This window comes from Musa acuminata, chromosome BXJ3-5 (genome assembly GCF_036884655.1).
Source record: "Musa acuminata AAA Group cultivar baxijiao chromosome BXJ3-5, Cavendish_Baxijiao_AAA, whole genome shotgun sequence".
NCBI lineage: Eukaryota > Viridiplantae > Streptophyta > Magnoliopsida > Zingiberales > Musaceae > Musa > Musa acuminata.
In genome coordinates, this window is record NC_088353.1 from 10339437 (window position 1) to 10362367 (window position 22931).

At 36.1% G+C, this 22931-nt stretch overlaps 1 pseudogene; it reads left to right on the forward strand.

Moving 5' to 3' along the window:
• The first annotated feature begins 130 nt into the window (after nt 1-130).
• LOC135638875 (auxin response factor 12-like) lies at nt 131-21682 on the forward strand (annotated as a pseudogene).
• The last annotated feature ends 1249 nt before the right edge of the window (nt 21683-22931 follow it).

Consider the following 22931-nt stretch of genomic DNA (forward strand, 5'->3'; position numbering starts at 1 on the left):
CCCCCTAATCCATTCATTACACGGGTACACGATTGGGAAAACGTATTTGTTGTGCAAATAAGATATTGATTATTAGAAGCGTTTTCCTGGAGGCGAATACTATGGGGAAGTGTGCGTGTGTCCGACAGCGAACGACTTCGGTCGAGACTCGTAAGGAGACAATGCGATGGGAACAAAAGCCACTATTTTCTTCTCTTTGAATTCCAATAGCTTTTCCTTCGATTGAAGTTCGAAGCCCGAAGAGTGAAAAAGTGCGAGTGACAAGTTTTTGTTTTGTTGCCAAAAATTTATCAATTAGCCTCTCTCTCCTCTCCCTTTTAGGGGCTTGCGAGATTCTTGGGAAGCTCGGTATGGAGATCTCCAAGAACGAGAGCTTCCCCGAGCTCGGATAAGTTTCTGGGACCACGAGAGTTGTGTTCTTTGTCGACGAATTCTTGCGGCTAAGGCTGCTTCTTTTTGTATGCTATCGTTAGCTTCTGGTGTCGACTATGTTTCGGCTATTAGTGGCTTGATGAGTCTTGAAGCTGTGGTTTTCCGTTTATTTGGCAAGTAGTTCTTCTTACTGTTTCGGATGGGAGAGTGAGTACCGTTTCAGGTGAGAAAATGATTGAATTGGCAGAGATAAGATGAAGCTTTCTACTGTTGGTATCAGCCAGCAAGCACCAGAAGGTGATCTTTCTGTGTTGCCTTTGATCTTGCTTCTGTTCTTAGCCTCCGCCGTATAAGAATGCAGATTGCTTTTTGAATGTTGAATTAGGGGAGGAGAAGAGATGCTTGGATTCGGAGCTCTGGCACGCCTCGCCGGGCCGCTGGTGTCCTTGCCCACAGCTGGAACTCGAGTAGTCTATTTTCCTCAGGGTCACAGTGAGCAGGTGAAAGATTGAATCTTTGATGCGTTTCCTTAAGATATGCATGTTCTGTGCGTTTTCTGTTTAATGATTGGTGGTCGGTTTTAATCAAGGTGGCTGCATCGACGAACAAGGAAGTAGAGAGCCATTTTCCCAATTACCCAAGCTTACTGCCATAGTTGCTTTGCCGGCTCCATAACGTGACTTTGCGCGTTCGTTCTTTCACAGATTTTTTTTGGTCTAGATGACTTAACGTGGTCAAATTTAGATTCCTGTGGCTGTAAAAATTGCAGGCAGATGTGGAAACAGATGAAGTTTATGCTCAGATGACGTTGCAACCTCTGAGTCCGGTAATTTTGATTTGAAAATTGATTGTTTACTAGCCACTGTATTGTATTTTCCTATAAGAAACTCCAGAAGACTCAGATATTGGCTACAGGAAGAGCAGAAAGTCACTTATTTTCCCAGTGAGATGGGTTTTGCGAGCAAGCAACCCACAAATTATTTCTGCAAGATTCTGACAGCAAGTGATACAAGTACCCATGGAGGGTTCTCTATACCTCGTCGTGCAGCTGAAAAAGTCTTCCCTCCTCTGGTGCGATGGCCATGAACAAGTTGTATTATTTTCTCATGGAATTTTTTTGAACACCATGAATAGGAGTTGGTGATCACTGCTGTTTCATTGGTGTTAGGATTTCTCTCAGCAGCCGCCGGTGCAGGAGCTTATTGCTCGTGACCTTTATGATGTTGAATGGAAGTTCAGGCACATTTTTCGAGGTGATTGAACCTACTCTAGATGCTATATAATTTTTGCATTTCATAATTCTATTGGCAGGCTTAGTTGTATTGGGAGAAATGCATTGTAAATTAAGGAAAAAATGAATCATGTTCAACCAATACTTTTACTGCATATATAACATATTGATCATTCATAACTAGTGCTAATATAATTGCCAGTTTTGTCCTTTATCAACCCCTCCTGAATTGGGCAACAATCATTTCTTGATTAAGCCAAAACAGGTACTAGTTCATGGAAGCTTAATTTAAGTTGTTTATACTTGATGTAAATTGGGATTCCTATTGCTTTTAGTTTGGGATTGTTCATTAGTTTTTGGTCAACTTTGGAAAGATATTATTAAATGGGTCCTAACCTTCTCATCCTTGGATTAGAATTGGTACACATCCCACTTTATGTTCTAATAAAGGACCAGAAATTACCTTTAGAAAAGATACCTTTGACGCTTTCAAGCTTGTTGATGCAGGGTCCATTAGAGTTGGCCAGAAATTTGATTATAAGCATGCTGAATCAAGAAAATTGAAGTTTGGTCACACTATTTTTTGTGTTATAAAAATTGTCGAAAATTATCTAATTCTTGAATCTGACAATCCATAAACCAACTATGTCAGCTCTATAGTTTGGAGACTGACTTTGTTTTGTAGGATGAAAATGAGATAAATGGCAAGTGATTTATTATCCCAAACTACCAACAGAGTTGAAACTTCAAAGAGTGAGTAAAGACTTTGTGATGGAATTGCTTCACTCATCAAATTGTGATATATTCTTCAAATATTGAAGAGGTCTGTTGCTTGAGAACTTCTATAAGCATAAGCATGAAGAAGGAGAAAAGCTGTTGTCAAAACTATCTCAGATACCTTTTAATTATAATATTGGTCAGACATAACTGCTGCAAATGAGTCAATTTGCAACTTATAGTTCTGTGGGGATCCTTTTATCATGTCCCCGTAAACACTTTAAACTAACACAACTATAATTAATAATAAGCAAGAAACTAGCAATAATGTAGCTAAGTAAAGGAGAGTGCACTTCACATATTGACAGAACAAACAATTACTTCTAAATCAAGGGTTGGATATGTGCAGAATAAAAACCTTCCTTTGATTCATCTTTTAAGAGCATCTGTTGATTGGATCTGAACCTAGGATGCCTTTCCATAGTTTCAATTGGTCAAAATAATGCCTTTGGATATTGAAAGTTTGAAAGAATAGTTCGATTCCTTAGATCCACAACACTTTCATTATTGATCCTTATTGTACTTGAATCAATCTTTAACAATGTTGTATCACTTAACTTGAAGGGATTATATTTTTTTGAAAAATCTGGTATTACCGTACAAGCATGTGACCTGAATATTTTTGTACATTGATAGTTTGGTTGAAAAAGTTAAGAATTTAAATCTTAAACATTCCAACTGACTTTGTGTTCAGGTAACGGATATCCCCTTTATGTGTCTTGAATGCCATAAGATTCCAGTGTCTTATCATCATAACATTTCCTTACTCTTGTTTGCAAAAAAGTCTGACAATGCTTCCATGAAAGGTATTTTGAGTGCAATTTTTATGATTTTGATGATAAACCAATCAAATTTCTCCTTTTGAAACTTTCTTAATGTGCTATGTCACTTGATAATCTCTAATCTCCTTGTCATGATACTTCATCATACTACTGTGTCAAATCAACCACAATATAAAATCAAGCATATGCTAATCTTCTCTCTTTAGCTTGATGCATGCACTTGCTCTTTGCACCTGGGAACTGCCTCAGAAGTGTCAGCAGATAATCCAGAGAATCATGCTGCAATGGAGATCTCTTATTTTGAATCTTGCTGTTGCTTTATTATTCTTTTAGTTGGCCCTTTCGAAGTGCATGACATTGCCCAATCGGTTCACTTTAACTATAGCTCAACTCATCATTTAGATCCTCTCCTTTACCATTTTTAAAATTTCACCATCTCCATAATCTCTAACTGTTTCTCCTGTTAAATTTGCACATGCTGCAGACCTTGCAATCAAACTTTGTGATTGTTTGAAAGAGTTGAATGAAAGTTTGTGATAGTTTTATGAATAATTTGCTCATTAGTAGAAGGCTTTAATATCATCATTCAGATGAGAAAAGCTAAAACTATTTTGAGCAAGTCATGAAGGCAACTACAAATTCATTCTAACAGTTGAAGACTCTAGTTTCTTTGTTTCTATTTCTATCTATAACAATTGAAACATCATTGGAATTTTATTATAGATCATTTCCCTGATCACAGGTCAACATTTTAAAAAGGCATCTCCTTACTACAGGCTGGAGTGTGTTTGTCAGTGCCAAGAGACTTGTCGCTGGGGATTCTGTTCTTTTTATTTGGTTAACTTGATTTCTTTTACCTCTTCTTCCATGTTTAATGTGACAAAAAAATGAAAAATCCATCTCCATTTCTTTCATTGAATGCATTTTTTTTATTTTGATTTTGATTTCCTTCTCAGGAATGAAAAGAACCAGCTTTTGTTGGGAATAAGACGCACTAATCAACCACAAACTTCAGCATCATCATCACTGGTTTTATCAAGTGACAGCATGCATATAGGACTCTTTGCTGCAGCAGCTCATGCTGCTGCCACAAATAGTCGTTTTACCATATTTTATAATCCAAGGTAGCAGTTGTCATTACAATATATTCTGTTGGTCGCTATCGCTTTTTTGGTTGGAATTGTTGCAGGGCCAGCCCATCAGAGTTTGTTATACCTCTTTCAAAGTACACTAAAGCTGTATTCCACACATGTGTATCAATTGGGATGCGATTTCGTATGCTTTTTGAGACCGAGGAATCAAGCATTCGTAGGTAATGTAACAACATTTGCCAAAATACTTGAATTAACCATTGCCTTCCTTAATGTCTCTCTTTTGTGGTTAGAATAAGAATATCTATATAAATTATTACTTCATATGCTAAGTCCTCTTATGTGATTGCATTAAGATATCTAATTTGTGTTGTATGGGGCAGCCAATTCTTGTTTGACACATCTAATTTTCTATTTATTATTCATGTTGACTGAAGGTACATGGGAACAATTACTGGCATAAGTGTCTTGGATCCTGTACGTTGGCCGACTTCTCATTGGAAAACAGTCCAGGTAAATATCTGCAGTGAAGATGTATTTTATTATATGTAGATACATGTCCTTGAAATTAATTATGGAGGTTCTTTATATAAAAAATCATGCTCAACAAAGACGATCTATGATTTGATACCTCCATGCTCCTTCATGATCGATTCTAAGGTAGATTGAGGCCTCAATCCCTCTGATAAGGCTCTAGCATGTCTCCCATTTTATTTATTTGTACATGTAGACAGACACATTTACTTGTGTCACCCTAGTGTAATGGTCATTGATGAAGATTTGTTTATCTTTGAGGTTTTAACTGAAGCAATTAATATCTTAGTGCTACATTTTGTTAGAAATGCAAATCTACTAAGAGTTAGTGAAATGAAGTGGCTGATCTATGACTGTGGTGATATTAGAAGATCAACAAGCTTAAGTTGATCTTAGTTTTACTTACTGTATATTACTTATTTTTCTCTGAAAACCTGCCTTAAAAGAGTCTTATGAGGGTTAAATAGGTCAATAGGGTATGTTTACAAGGTGATACTTACCATCCTGCCATTCTTGTTTCTTTGTGTGAAGCTTAGTAGGTTGGAACTCATAAGTTTTACATACATTTTTGGGGTGCTTGTGCTCATATTATTTTTGCTGACTCAGCATTAGTAAGATGATTGCATAGATCAAGGTCTGCCATACCGAAGCGTACCACCCATACCGGGTGGTACGTACCGGTCCGACAGGTTACCGGTACGCGGACCGTCCGGTACCGCTACAACACAAGAATGTAGGTATTTTTTATGGTGAGTTGGACTCTGCTGCTGTAATATTTTTTTCTAATTTTTGAATAATACAAATGGTACAATAATTTAGTATTCCTTGTTAACTAGTCTGTAGAATGTAGGTATTTTTTATGGTATTCAAGTTGCTGCAACAACACAAGAAGATGTCTTCGTGAACTAATATGACATTTTAGTAACTACAGGTTGGCTGGGATGAAGCCACGGAAGGTAAAAGGCAGTGTAGAGCAAGGTTCACAATACCGTACCGTACCGGTGTTTCGATCTGGGCTCGGTATCGGTACGGTACGGTATACCAAGCGGTACACCTAGGTGTACTGAGCGGTATACTTAGGGGAGCACTGTAGCATTGCTACAGTGCATTGCTACAGTATACTGGTGCACCGTACTGCTACTATAATAGTGCACTGCAACAGTAACTGTAACGTTGTAGTGCTATAGTGCACTGCTACAGTCGGACCGGTAGCGGGCGGTCCACGTACCGTTAGTCTATCGGACCGGTACATACCGCCCGTACCGGGCGGTACGATTTGGTATGGTAGACTATGGTGTAGAGTATCACTGTGGGAAATTGAGCCTTTAACTACCTTTCCCATGCATCCATCATTGTTTCCGATTGGCAGATCTTGGCATCCTGGAGCATCCTTTCCTTGTGGTATGTTCTCATGCATGTATTTTGATCTAACTCTATGATACCTTGGTCAGCCTTGTCAGGGTCTCTCGAAGGTGAACAACAAAATGGAGATGCAGATTCATATGATGACCTTTATTATCTTTCCTTTCTGTTATTCAATTATCTGACTGAAAAAAATTGCTTAGGAACTCTTAAGTTTGTGAAACTATTGTTAATATAACATTATGTAGCTCTTTGTAATGTAACAGATACTGTAGCTACTTCAAATATAATAAATTTCAAGGATAAGTCAATTCTTGCATATTATATGTTAATGATAAGGGTTATATCTTTTTCAAAATGTAAAATAAAATCTGAACATTTTATTTGGAACTTCTTACATTCTAGTTTATTTACCTTTGCATTTCAGACATCAAAGAAAATGAGCTAAATGCTTTAATGTGGTCAAGAGGCCTTGCTGCTGAACGAGGCATGTGTTCATTGAATCTCTCATCACTAGGTATGGGCCCTTGGGTCCAACATAAGCATGAACCATTGCTGCCGGGAAGTGAGTTCAATAAGTACCAAGCCATTTCCCATGTAGCTTTGCAGGATGTACGATATTGGGATATTCTGAAGCTGCAATTTCTGCAAAATCAACAACCTATTCAATTTCTTCCACAGTCCTATGCATCCAGCTCATTGCTGCAGCATCGAGATTGTCAGCAGACTAAGCAGCAGATTGTGAATTCTCAATCACAATGCGTAACAGAACCAGTTTTATATGAGCAGTGGCAGCCACCCCAAAATAAGCAGCAAAAGCAGCAGGTTGAAGGAGCACATGCTAACACACAGGCATTCCCAATGCATAGCAATCATGTGCAACAGCAGTCTCATTTTCCTCCTTCATTGTTTGAAAGTTCATCCATTCATAACTCAAGCTTAGGTTTCTCATCAATTCCGACGGCAAGTTCCGTTCAGGATATCTTAGGATTTGCTTATTGTGAAGAAAATGCTGGTGGTTCCAACTATTCACATCTTGGCCAATCCATGTTAAATCATCCTAATTGGCAATCATGGAAACCCAAGTTTACCAAGACACAACCAATTTCTTTTGATGATGTAGCTCTGCTACCATCACTTCCTGCTAAGAACTGTACTGCAGGAAATGAAGTTTTCAGAGTTAACCTGATTAACACCCTGTTTAGTTTCGGCAAAGATTCCTCCTCTTCGCCGACTAATGCAGTACCTAACCTAGGTATCGTCAATGATATGTCGAGTGTGCCATGTGTCGGTTAATTTTTCCATAATTCTCTGTATGGATATGTGGATGACTTATCTGGCTTATGAAAAAATGCAGAAGAGACTGATCTACAATCCCAATACTTTGTGTAGGTAAAGGCAAATCTTTCATTTTATGGAATGCTTCCTAACATATTGGTGTGGTACTTGCCAAGTTGAATGGTTGGTATATTGCTTTGTGGAAATTGTCATGATTTTTGTGCCAGTATAGTTCTATGTTGAAAAGCCCTTGCAACAGAACCACGAGCTAAGCAGTAGAAATGGTGAATATAGGTGTTCTTTGTTAATTGAAGGTTGTGTATTTTTCTTGCAGGTTTACAAGTCGGGATCAGTTGGGAGGTCTCCGGACATCTCCCGGTTTAGCAATTATGATGAATTACGTGAGGAACTGGGACAGATGTTTGGTATTGAGGGTCTATCAGAAGATCCTCTTAGATCAGGCTGGCAGCTTGTATTTGTCGACAGGGAGAATGATGTGCTTCTCTTTGGAGATGACCCATGGGAGTAAGAAATTACTTAACATTTTAATCATTTTTAGTTTAGAAATTACTGCACAGAGTTAGATGAATTTGCAATTCATTCTCTCAGTATACCCTATGTTTTAATGTTTCTATTATTAACAGTAATCTCCATTTTTTATATGAACCAGCTTCTGTTGACTTTGTCTAGGTTGTTTCTTCTAGGAGGTTGTGTAAAAGGGTGAAATGTGCTTCCATTGAGAGCCTGCTTTGTAATAGCACAGACACTAGTGAAGACCAAATCAGGAAGCAAACACTTAGATGTCTTAATAGTGTATCATGGCTGTGAGGAAAGACTAAAAAACAGTAGTTCAAAGAATAAGGCTCCTGCATATGTGGGGTCTGGATAGGATCTTTGCAAGCCAAAAGACAAACCTTAGTCACCATTGCATAGCAGCAACTTTACGGTGACATCAAGGCTTACTCTGTAAACAGGAAGACTGTCTGAGGATAATACAAGGAACTAAACAAACACACTCCTTGGAGGCAAGGACAGCTTTACAATCAATAGTTTCTCGTTGGTGACTTATCTCACCCTTAAGTAATGTGGAAGTCATACTTCTATATCTGTAATTTGCTTGAACTAGCCTCTTTTGATAGAGGCATGTCTCCAAGCCTTGAATCAAGCAAGGCATGCCTCTTTTGGTAGAGGCATGTCTCCAAATCTTGAATCAAGTGAATCCATAGTATGCATATTAACCTCTTAATTTTCGAACCAAAATTTTAGGACTTTTTCTATATTAATTCTGAAATTAATGCAGAGATATTTATGAGCTATATTGGCAAACTCAATGAGTGAGAAATCCAAAGCATTTTATAGAGTTCAATTTGAAGTTTTTTAAGGAAGTTACCTTCATTTTTCTTTATAAAGGTCATGGTGGTTGTTATACTTGAGAATTAAGAAAATTATTATCACATTTAAGACTTGATAGGTCACTTTTTTAGTTATTCTGTAAGTATTTAATATTTTTTACATTTTTATTTCTGATCTTGAAAATGGTGAAGAATCAATGCGTTGAGAATCACTAGGCTTAGAGAGTTGTTCCAAGGTATTTTTTTCTCATACAATTTTGTATCTTGTTGATGGATTCCTTATGGTGGTGAGTTCCTAGGCTTTCATTTTTAGTTAGGTTCCTATGGTGGTGATATCTATATCTCTGAGATGTTTTACTTGGTTGGTGAGTTTGTTTATCTTATTTTTAATCATTTTAGTTCTTTTTTTTTTTTCCGTCATCATCTTTTCTTCTAAGTTTGTCTCTTTGGTGATATTCAAGATTGTATTACTCAATTGCATAGTGGGCCATCTCTTTTATTTTATTTTGTTTTCTCCATGATCTGGATTACTTGATAGAAAGGAAAAAGATTGCAAGAATTTATTTATCCTTTTGCAAATGGAGACATATTTTTCTTATATTCTTTTGCAAATGAAGTTAAAGTCACTCATTCATCTTTCTGACTTGGGTGTGACCAAGAAAAAATATTCCTCTCAGGTTCAAATGGTCTCATAAAACAAAGACTAAGAAGTATGTGCTCATATTCGAGTACTAGAGAACATAACCAGTAAGATGTTGAAGTCCAAATTTGAAAGGAAAATTCTTGATTTGAACTATGTCATGTTGAAGTCCATTATCACCTGTATTCAAATTTGTCTCATTTGCCTTTGTTTACTTGTAGCGACCGTACATGCAAGTGAAGCTTTATTGTCGAGGCTTTTTCTTTTTTATTGAAGTTTGGGCTTAGAGTGGAAGGAGAGTGTTTTGAATAGGTCCATCACCTGATAAATCACTTATTTTGATATTAGAAAGAAGCCCTTCTATAATATTTCTGTTAAGAGATTTGTTATCTATTATAGATCACTTTTATTCAGTAATTCTGAAATTTAGAAACTGTTTAAAGGGTCAATTTATTTAGTGACGGAAGTCAACCTTCTAGTTGCATATTGAGTATCTTGTCCTTGTTTGTTACTGATGCTTATGTGCCATGGATTTTTCTGTGGTACCACTCACTATATGTTAGAGGTTGGCTTGAGGATGACCTAGCTATGCATTGGCATGAGTTAGTTTAGCATTAAAAAAATTTTATATACGGATTGTGTTGCATTTTAGAGCAAGTCCATCATAGTAAATTTACATAAAAGATCATATCCTTTTCTTTGTTCTTATCTACACCTGTCAATACTTCTTTATTGTGTGGGCTGACATACTTTGGTGCCTAGGTCAGTAGTTGGTGCTTCACTCTCTTGTTTGAGGGCTTTTCTATTATTCGTCCTCCCATATTCAATGGGATGGACTACACTTATTGGAAAACTCGAATGAGAGTTTTTTTGTTTTCTATGGATTTGAATTTATGGAATATTATCGAAAGCAGTTTTCAAAAGTCTTATACTCCAATGAACGAATGGAATGATTTGGAGAAGAAAACTTTTTCTTTAAATACTCGAGCTATGAATGCTCTATTTTGCGCCTTAGATAAAAATGAATTCAATCGGGTTTCTACTTATGAAACGACTTTTGACATTTAACACACACTTGAAATCACACATGAAGGCACTAGTAGAGTTAAAGACTCTAAAATAAATATTTTGATGCATGATTTTGAGTTGTTTCGTATGAAACCAAGTGAAACTATTGGTGACATGTACACCCGTTTTACGAATGTCGTTAATAGTTTAAAAGCTCTTGGCAAATGTTTTTCGAATTTTGAACTTGTTAATAAAGTTTTACGATCGTTTTCTAAAAATTGGGATTCGAAAATAACCACTATTCAAGAATCTAAGAACTTGAACCATTTTCCACTCGAAGAACTTATTGGGTCTTTAATGACCTATGAAATGAATTGTATGACACATATTGAACTTGAGAAAACCTTCCAAAGAACAGAAAAATTTTGACACTTAGAACAAATGAAGACCACTTGAGCGAAAGCTCAAGTGATGATGACTTTGAACTCTTGACTATAAAGCTTAAAAAATTCTTAAAACAAGAATATAAGAACAAAAATAAAAGGAATGCGCAACTATTTGCTATGAACGCAAGAAGAAGGAAGCACTTTGGGACAAAACGAGTACCTCCAAAGACGAGGAGCAAATCGATGAAGACAAAGTGGCGAACTTCGCTTTGATGACTCTCGACGATGAGGTAACCAAAATCCCTTTACTTTATTTTGAAATTACTAGATGCATTTCATATGTTGTTTTTAAATTAGTATATAAAATACAAAAAAATAAATAAATAAATAAAAGGGGATCATGCTTTTCTTTTGAAAATGATAATGACAATTGCATGTTTTATGAAAATATAACAAAATGTTAGATTTAAATCTAATGATTAATCCTATGTATGTTTTTAAGAAAAAATAACGTGTGTCCTAATGATTTCCATATTGCTTTTCGATTTTGATTAAAAACGATTTATGTTTAATGAACTTATGCTTGATAAAATAATATAATGATGATTTGAAGTCACGCTTAATGAGTTTATATTTCGAAATTATGCATGATGATTTTTGTGATTTATGGCTTATTGATCTTTGTCATAATGAAAGTTACTTTTTCGGTTTTAAACGATGATGCTTGTTTTTGTTTGATATAAATAACAAAGACATGTTTGTATGAAATAAATCACATAAATTGAAACAATTATAAAGAGTAAAGCATTTTTCTTGAAATTTTTTTTCTCTATCTTATCGATTTTTCACTAAGAAATTAATGAAGTTATTTATGTCATTTTGAATCTCTTAAAAGTAATTTTGATAATTTGACGATTTGAATTTGAATGAGTTTTATCTAAATCATGATCTTGATTTCTTGGAATTACTTGAGATTTTTTTTAATCAAGATCTCTTCTTTTTACTCTTACGATTTTTCTTGGTATTTTATTTAAAGAGGAGATTTACTATATGAATTATGAGAATTATGATACATGAATCGAGATCCTTTATGTGTTCTCCCATGACTCTATTTGCTATAAGAAAATTTTTATCTATATCATGATCGATCTTGAATTCTTGGAATCAAAACTTAATATTTTCTTTATATGAATCAAGACTTTTCATTATTCTCCTATGATTTTACTTGCTATATATTTAAGAGGAGCTTTTCTATATAAATCATGAGATTTCTTATGCATGAATCGAGATCATTGATTATTTGTTTTTCTACAATTCTTTTGTTGTTTACTAAAGAGAATATCTTTTTCGGAATTCATGACTTAAAATTTCTATTGAAGATCTTTTACTATTTGATCTCCTAAGATTTTCTTTTGATTATTTAAGAGGAGATTTGTCAAAATGAATCATGTCTTTTGGTATTCACATGATCTCATCTTTCATGATATGATTTTTTATCCTTAATGTGATGATATGAAATTATGCAATACTCATGATATTATGTTGATTCATACAAATGAGAAGTTAAGATCATGCATTGTAGGATATAATGTAATTTGAAATTTTGATACCATCATAATTTGGATTATTTATGATTTGGAATGATGCATATAATACTATGATTTGTTGCTAAAATGATGTTTCATGAATGCTTGAGTATTATGTATGATATGCCATAGTGATGATTTATTTTTGGTATCATGCATGAAGTAAGAATGAAATGTAAGGTTGTAAGGTTTTGAAATTGTGTATGTTTTAATTTGAAACTATAATCATGCACAAACATATTGAAATAAGATTGATATTTTACCTTTGTCATGATTTGAAAATTATTGTAAAGGGAAAAAGAATTACAAAATTGTATTCTTCCCTTCTTTTTGACAATGACAAATTGGGAGATAAAATTTGCTATCTTGCACAATTTAAGAAGCAAATAATGCTAGCTTGCACATCGTAAAGAGAGGCAAAACTTGCTAGCTTGCTCATCTCAAAAGATGCAAAAATTTTCCCAACCTTCATATATGTATAAAATTTGCTAGTTTGCATGTTTCAAAATTATGTAAAACTTATTAAATTTGCTAGCTTGCAAATTGCATGAAAAAAGAACTTGCTATCTTGAACATCACCAAAAATTGCTAGCTTACCTATCTTAAGAAGCAAAAATGCAAACTTGCAAAATTTGTAATCATGCACATCTTTAAAATTAAATGATGATTTGGTGATTATGTATGTTGTAAAGTGATGAAAAGATTTGCTAGCTTACATGTTGTAAAGTGATGAAAAAATTTGCTAGCTTATATGTTGTAAAACTTGCATATCTCAAACATTTAATAGTTGCACTTCTCCTTTTTGTCGATGACAAAGGGGGAGAAGTTCTGATGACAATCATGCATGGAATGACATATTATAATTTTGATTATGTATGATTTTATGATGACAAGTTGCTTGGATTCATGATTAAATTTGTGTTGCATTGAATTCAATTTGAATTCAAGGTTTCTATTAATATGACATATTGATAGGGGGAGTTAAGGTTAACTCCATCATCAATTGGTTGTCATCATAAAAAAGGAGAATTGTTGAATGTCAGATTTTGATGATGAAACCAATTGATAGTGTTTATGATTTGATCTGTATTTTGAGTGACGCAGGAAGCTTCGATCAGAGAGAGACAATTAAAGCAGGAAGAATCATGTTGGGCCGGAGTAGAACATGTCAGAAGATTGGACGTCGAGCCGGAGGATCGGTCGACGTATCGGCAGAAGGCTTCGGGCCATGAGTTCGGGCATCGGGCCAATAAGAGCGAAAATTGCGCTAAGGATATCGGAGTTGTGGAGGTCAACTAGTTGATTGGACAATATGCCGTAAGAGAGGACGATGCGCCGAAGATTCAGACAAAGCGCCAATGAACCAATGACATGCCGGACAACATTTGATTTGCTTTATAATAATTGTCTAGATCGAAGTAGGTTTTAAGTGTGCAGGATTAACTACGAGGATTAATTACGATAGTGATCAAAGCATGAAGCAAAATGAAGTCTCGAAGTCAAGAACGAGATTTCGTAGGGAGTTCGAGAGTAAGTCGGAAGTCCGGACGTTCATCGGGAGTTCTGCCAGAATTGACCGAGAAGTCCAGGAGCTTGCCAAAGAAGCTTGTTGGAACTCGCCAAGAAGATCGTTGGGAAGTCCAGGAGCTTACCGGGAGTCCGCTGGAACATTGCCGAGAGATTATCGAAAGTTCGCTAGAAGATCGTCGAAAGCTCGTCGGAAGAAACCTAGACTTACCAGACTTATTTAGCTTAGTGTATGCCTTAAAATTCGTAATTAGCACATAATTGGGTTGGAATTGGGCCAACTCAATTAGGGGCCAATTGGGCCCAAGTTTGGGTTGTATTGGGCCAAGTGAAAAGAACCAAACAGTGACCAAACAGGTGGAACCGTCGTGGCACAGTCTCCGAGACTATGTCAGGCGGTGGTACCGCCAGACTCGGCGGTGGTACCGTCTAGTGTCAGTGCTGTAGGTGGTGGTACCGCCAGGACCCGAGAAACCCAGGATAAGACCTTTTTAGGATCCAAGTTTGAATCCACTCGAGGCCTATAAATATCCCTCTTATCCTTAGTTAACATACACAAGCACAAAGAGTTTAAAAGTGGGAAAACGTTGTAACAATTACTTGAGAGATTCCTCCTCTAGTTCTAAGTTTAGAATTCTGTTTAGGGAGGAGTGAGTGCTTGTAAAAGGTTGTCTTCTAAACCTGTGAAAAGGAGAAGAGGGGTGTAAAAGGGTAGTTGATCTTCACCCGTTGAAAGAAGATCGATAGTGGATACCGGTAGCCTCGACAGAAGAGGAATTGGGAGTGGATGTAGGTCACGACGACCGAACCACTATAAATTCTTGTTTGCATTTCTACTTTGCTATTTACATTTATTACAAACTGCCATACTTTCTCATTACTTTAGTTGCACACTCTTACGAACGTGTTTCAAGTTAACATCTTTCCGAAATCGGTTTTAATCGAACGAAAGAATTTTTGAACCGACGTAATTTTATCCGCTGCATTAATTCAACCCCCCCCCCCCCCCCCTCTAAGTGCCGACTCGATCCTAACAACATGTTCAAATGGTCTCATAAAACAAAGACTAAGAAGTATGTGCTCATATTCGAGTACTAGAGAATATAACCAGTAAGATGTTTAAGTCCAAATTTGAAAGGAAAATTCTTGATTTGAACTATGTCATGTTGAAGTCCATTATCACCTGTTTTCAAATTTGTCTCCTTTGCCTATGTTTACCTGAAGCGACCATACATGCAAGTGAAGCTTTATTGTCGAGGCTTTTTCATTTTTATTGAAGTCTAGGCTTAGAGTGGAAGGAGAGTGTTTTGAAGAGGTCCATCAACTGTAAACTATAGAGATAAATCACTTATTTTGATATTAGAAAGAAGCCCTTCTATAATATTTCTGTTGAGAGATTTTTTATCTATTACAGATCACTTTTCTTCAGTAATTCTGAAATTAAGCAACTGTTTAAAGGGTCAATTTATTTAGTGACTGAAGTCAACCTTCTAGTTGCATATTGAGTATCTTGTCCTTGTTTGTTGCTGATGCTTATGTGCCATGGATTTTTCTGTGGTACCACTCACTATATGTTAGAGGTTGGCTTGAGGATGACCTAGCTATACATTGGCATGAGTAAGTTCAGCATTAAAATTTTTTTATATATGGATTGTGTTGAATTTTAGAGCAAGTCCATCATAGTAAATTTACATAAAAGATCATATCCTTTTCTTTGTTCTTATCTACACCTGTCAATACTTCTTCATTGTGTGGGCTGACAGACTTTGGTGCCTAGGTCAGTAGTTGGTGCTTCACTCTCTTGTTTAAGAAACAAAATCTGCAGGCCATTCATCAATTGGATATGACAAGGTAGACTCAGTTTTCAAGCTACAAATAGCATATCTGCTAGGTAGTTGGAAGTAATGGTAGCTCGACTTGAGTACTAGCAGATTTAGTATACTCTCATTGAAATAAGCATAAAATGTTTACACTGTCTGTATAATATTATATCAAATTGTATACCATCTGTATAACTTTACATCTCAGCTGGCAATAAACCAGCATGCAACAGTCAAATGTTTGTGCAATAAAATTTAAGCTTGGATCATGTTAATACATGATGTGACTATTTTGTCTGACGCTGGCTGATACGAACAAAGCAAGGTGCATGCCTGCATCCTTGTTCTTGCTTCCTATTGCATGATTGGCCCTATGCTAGTTTCTAATGCTCTTGCTACCAGTTTTAACTCAAATCTTATGTTGGCTGAAGAATGAGTTAATCCTTTTCATTATCATTGTTGTATACAGAATTTGCTTCTTTCTCTGTGGTTGGTCAGCTTTTCCACATTCCTTGCTACTGCTTGCTGATTTTGTTTGTTTATTTAGAAGTAAGAAAGATCTAAGGTTCAGGCAGATGTCTGGTCCAGCTCTAGTAATTTTAATTATTATTCTTTCTACTAGCTGGGTATAAACATTTTCTTTTAATCCTAGACAAAGTGCATTTTCATTGCATTAATGTATTTTTCATCCTTCTCTTGATTGATGGAGCTCTATTGTATAGTAATGCACATATCAATATCTCAGACCCTCAGTGGGACAGCCTATCATATGAAACACGAATACAGTGCTCCAATGTATCTCATCATACTGGAAAAGAATAAAATATACTTATATCTTCCAAAGTTTCTCCATGGATCTGCATCATCAGAAGCCAATACTTAGCCTGATATGCAAAAATTTGTGTTACATAAAGATATTCATATGTGAGTAGACCACAGAAACGAGTTTCTCTGAGCTGCTACTGTGAAATACCAAGCTCATTATTCTGCCATTCAATGATAACACTTGTTTCCTTAAATTTCCTTGTAATTGTGCTTGTAATTTCCACAGTAACTATGCTTCCTAACATGTTTCTACCTCTTGTACACCATTAATGGTGTGGAATTATGGTTGGAAACTTTTCCTAAGTTACCTAATCACTAGCATTGTTTGCTTTGCTTTTGCATGTCCATGTTGACAGCTTGTTGAGCAAATGCCATGTCACATGTTCATATCGTTGTTCAGGAGTTTGCACGAATCAGTGCCTTGGGTCAGTACCCTATTAGCATGGAATGTTTTGATATGTATAGCTCGACGTGACTGGTAGACAACCCATCATGGGCAAGTCATACTTCCATCTGTATTATGGATATATGTTATTGATAAATCGTTCAAAAATTATCACAAAACCAAGCATGTCTAATTTTTTTCAGTTATTTATAAATTTTTGTAGTTTTGGTCTGAGATCCTTATCAGCATACCAACACATGATATGCTTGCATACCAGTTGGCATAAACCAAAGAGAAAGAGGGACTGATGATGATGATGATGATAATGTAATTGCTGAACAATTAGAACTTTATATTTCTGAACAAATTGTATGGCATGCATGTGATTGCTGCTACTTGGTTCACTCATTATCATTTTCCTTGTGCAAATTAATCCAAGGACATTGATATAATGTTTGTAGTCTTGGTCTGGGATCTGTATCAGTATACTAACACATGATATGTCTGCATACCAGTTGGTCTAAACCAAAGAGAGAGAGAAGAGGGGATGAGGAGTAGGAAAAGAGGTGCAGAAGCAAGATGAGGACAAGAGGGAAGGAGAGAGGGACAATGAGGAGTAAAGGACTGTTGACAGTCAACAGATGCCTAGAGTAAACATAAAAAATAAAAATAAAAAAACTAATATTGCACTGTATTGGGCGAAATTCTCATTCCAGGTTGGACATATAAATCCCATTCAATGCATACTAGTCCAACTGGCTTTTAAACCTTGGTCTAGATGCATTGTATTAATATGCTACTCAGCATGGGTGACCCGCAGTTGTGGGTCGTTGGACACATGCGCACATTTTATTTTATTTTTATTTTGTCCATATTTCTCTTGATATTCTTTCAAGGCCAGCTGCATGTTGCTTTTTCAATTAGTGAAACTGAATTGGAGCCCATCATACCATTCTAGTATTCTCATGTTACCAGAGTACAAGAAATTTTCATGCTTTATGGATTATTTAGAAGCAATAAATAAATCACAGTGTAATACTAGCAAAAACATAGATTGTTATCGAGTAGTTTCATGAACCGGTATATTCAATTATCCATAGGGACAGTTCTTGCTCCAAATTTATGTATCTGAGAGAATGGAAGATAATGCGTCAGCATCTATATTTATGTTTTGAGTTTAAAGTTGTTTCTGTCATATGAGACTGGCCAGGATGAAACTTATTCTTTTAATGTTTAACTGGCCATTTGACTTTTCAATGCAGGTCATTCGTGAATAACGTCTGGTACATCAAAATACTTTCAGCTGAGGATATGCTGAAAATGGGAAAACAGGGAGTTGAATCTTTATGTTAATCCCTCTAGAAATTCAGGGAACAAGTGAGGGTATGTTCTGTAGAAAAGTTCTATTTCATGTTGTTTGTGAATTCAGGTCATTTGTGAAATTTGGCTTTTCAATGCAGGTCATTTGTGGATAACGTCTAGCATATCAAGATACTTTCAACTGAGGAGGTGCTGAAAATTGGAAAACAGGGAATTGAATCTTTCTATTAATCCCTCTTGAAATTCAAGGAACAAGCAAGGTTATGTTCTATAGATGAATTATATTTCATGTTAAATAAAAGAAATTACTAAAGCTCTCTTTCTGCTTTAAATTGTTCTTGTGTGGTGTCATTGTTAGTTGTACTACCTATGGAAATAGCCTTGAGAATATAGGAATGTTCCAAGTGTCTTCATACTTGTAAATTTTTTGTGTGTCTCAGTTGGTCTAGATAGGCAAATCAATGGGTTTTGGCATCTTGCAAGGTGTTATGGTTTCAAGATTGCTATATGATAGGAGTCCACTACATGAGCTTCATGTCCAAAACCCGCTGATTCAGGAAATTACATGGGATTATTTTGGTGTATACAATTAAGAATTTATTTAACAAAAATGTTAATTATGCAAATATTATCAAAGCTAAGAGGTTCTTCTTCGGAGATGATCTCATATACATGATTGTCAACCCTTGTTCCTAATCTTATGGGGGTTTGCTGCATGGTCTCTTTTTCCCTTAATTTAGCTTTGTGAAGTGACATTCTATATGATGATCCAAATAAATCTTGGCCATCTTATAGGTGTCTTTTTTGCAAGGATTGAAATATCATACCGTATCGGAGTTTCTAGATTCGCTCAGTATAATACGGTACTCTGTGTGTGTGTGTGTCTATATATATATATATATATATATACCACTCGGTAGCGAGCGGTCCGTGTACTGATCTACTGGCGGACTGGTACGAGTAGTATTATTTGAAATTGAAGACCTTGCTTCTTTAGTTCTCTCCCTATATTGTACCTCTAATATGAAACAGATTCATATACTCATTTTAAAATCTATGCTTGAGGATTTGTATGTAGAATATCCTAATAAAGCTAGATACAAATGTGCAATAGATGTTTATATCAAAGATGGTGCTACTAGTTTGCCATTTCTTTTGCTTTTGGATTCCATCCTTATTCTGAATTATTTGTGTTCAGTTGCATGAATTCCTTCACTTGTTTAGTTTTGCAAAGGAAGCATTCATTGAGATACTAAAATCCTGTCTCTTTTACTCCTAGTTAGAATAATTTCATATTCCATTGGCTCACTTTTGGCCATGTGTTAACCATGTTAGAGAATTTCATTTTGGCCTTCACCAGTGATACTTCAATTACAAATATTTTATATAAGACCTTTCTTATAGTGCTAGTCATCCATGACATCCTCAACTAGTCTCTAGATAATGTTGTCCTCTATGGTCATTATCTTGTTTTTCGAGGTAACATCAATAAACACCTGTTTTCCTGTGCTAGTTGTTGAAAGGCAATGATCACTCCACTTTCCGCTCGACATTCAAAATCTATGATAGACAAAAGATAGATGAATGAGATTTTTTATCATAGCGAAGAAGGCGAGACCTAAGATAAAGTCTCTTCACCTTAGATGAATGAGATTATGTGGTAATGCGATGCTCACTCATAAGAAGACTAGGCTAGGCTCGAATAGCAGGGAAGAAAAGCTCTTTGGACTAGCAAAAGCAGATGCCTTGCTTACTTTGAATCGAATTATTCTATGAGAAGAGGGGATGCTCCCTCGTTCACATCTTTGTGACAGTTGGTGGCTACCTTTTTAAGTTAAAAAAAAAACATCTTCAGTACATTTTAATAGCCTTCTCTAGTGTTAAAATTGATATTAGGCTCTTGAGATTTGCTTCAGTAATTGACTTTATTTTTTTGGTTTTATCTATAGTCTCATAAATATATTTAATTGTTGATTTTTGTTGTAAATATAATCCGTAGGCTATATCCATAGCTTTTCTCGTTATCTGCAAGTTGTAAACTTGAACAAGAGTACCCATCACTTTTAATGCATATATCATATGATTCCAAAAGGATGATACCAAGATAATATAATTGACTCTTGTCTTTGGCATCTTTGTCCTTTTGTTTTTTACATCTTTTGTCCATTTATTTAGCATATCTCTTCGAGGTAAACATATTTGTAAGGTTGTGCTTTTGTCTTTGTATAATTTATATACTTAATAATGTTAGAAATGAAGTAGCAAATCACGTGATATCAATTGATTCTTTGATCATGTTCAAGGTCTCAATATGATTATATATAAATCGAACAACAAAAGTTGCATGGGTCTTCTTGATTTCTACATTCTTTCCAATATCCTTTGACATTAGATCAAATACAATGTGTCACTTGTGAAGTCCAACATAAGTGTGGGTTTTTTTGGCTCGGAGTAATTTATCTAAAAAAGAGAAAAATAAAATTATTAAGACAGTTGCTTCCATTTAACTAAAAATTTAGGACATTCAAAGGAAAAGTCTTATGAACTAAAACATAATTGCTTATAACTTGAACAACATTTTGTTCCATAATTTCAAGCAACTCAAATGTTTTTCACAAACATGATTCCTAAAAGATAGTTGACCATAAAATTGATTATACTCCTTTGTCCCGGGTACAAACATATGATAATATAGCAACCATATTTTGCTCATGCACCCTCGAGACTCTCATTTGTGTAATCCAACTCTCTTTTCAGCAATGAAACTCTTATCTTGGAGGTTTAATTAAGGAATATATCTTCATGATAACTTATCTCCTACAAATATCCGAATTCAAGCTTCATAACTGAATAAAACCATTTTGTATAACTTATCTCCTACAAATAGTAGTGATGCTGCTGTTAATCTGGAATCTCACTCTCGGATTTTAGACTGGAGGTTGAATCGAAACTCTTGGTAGGCTCAGTAGTGGGGTCAGTGATGACTTTTCAGCTCAATCAGATCAAGAAAAACTTTTGGAAACCTTTTGTTGACACATAGAGTGCTAGTATAATAAGATCGACCAAGGAAAATTAATGTTAATTTACCTTGTTCGTGCTTGATCGTAATGCTTCTGGTTGATATCCTTGCAGGTTTCCCTCTTTTCGGCTCTCAACTGGTGCTCCTTATAGACACTCCTAGCATGATTTTGTTGTTATCAGATTCAGTATGATCTGCAAGATGACCGATAATATGCAATTTGATGGTATTTGGTCTCTTCCACCAGATATAAACTGGATATTTTGCTGCTAATCTAAATTAACTATGATTGTCACTATACTTCAGAGTACATCGAGATGCTTGAACAAGTATTATTTTGGCCTGTTTCCTGTGCGACTACTTGTTATGAATAGCAACTTTTGTCCAGCTAGTTCAAACTTGTCTGGGATAATATCCTTTTCTCCTCGTTTGAGGTTCTCATCTTATATCTTCTGTTTGATTTGGTGGTGACATGTCAATTGAACTATCCTGATGGTGAAGCTATCGAGTACTCGCCTATGCTGTGTTGATGCTTACTAGGATCCTAAAGATTCCCTGGTAATATTGTGATCGAGCTGAACCAAACTATGGCATCGCCCACCAAGCCGACATTTGACGTTGCTCTTTATCTTAGATGCCAACTGTTTTTGGGTACATCTATTTTTGTTTTGAGTTCTTTGCATTCAAAGAATAAATATCGATCTATTTTTTTCTATTATAGTAGTTGTGTTATGCATAGAGATAAGGCTGCTAAAATGCAACCTATTTATAGGCCGATTGGGTTTCAAGTTTTACCTACTTGATTAGGTATTTGTACTACATTTAATCGGTAATTAACGTAAAATCAATAACCTCTTACATTATATATATATATGTATATATATATATATATATGTATGTATATATATATATATGTAATATCACATCATAATACTAATTAATCTATATGTATATTATGTGCATGTGCAGCTGAGTCCTGAGGCAAGGAGAGAAGGAAACAGTCCCCACAGCAACACCAGGATCAATCGCCATCATCGTCTTCTTCTTTTGATCTAACTTTCTGAAGATGTGCTACAGGAGAGAAAGGACAGCAAGGGAAACAATTTCCTCTGAACCAGGAGACCCCATGATGGCGCTGTACGTGGAGGCGAAGGTGGATTCTGTTCAAAAGCCTTCCCCCTTTGCTCTCATTGAAAGGCGACGAAGGTGGCAGATAAAGGAGGCACCGTCATCATGATGGCGAGGAGAGCTGCCTTTTGCAGCCATGCATGCATTGGCTTCCTCCTCGGTGGGGTCTCCGGTGGCGCCCCCGCGCCAGCTGTGTGATCCATGCCCTCCTCCTCCCCCTTCTCCTCCTCCTCGTCTCCTGCCGGGCACCCTCCTTAGGTGGCTGCACCCCCTATGCTTCCCTCCACACGTGATCCTGCTCCCACACCACCTCCTTTTCTTCTCTCTATATTCCAAAATCCCCACCCCCCATCTCTCTCTCTCTCTCTCTCTCTCACACACACACACACGACACACGCACATCCTGTATGCGCGTAGGAGGAATGGGGCACCGTGAAGCCATCGATTCGTCCTTTGATCGTTCTATTGGAGCAGCATGCAATCTTTCTCGCTCCTCTCTTTTCAGGAG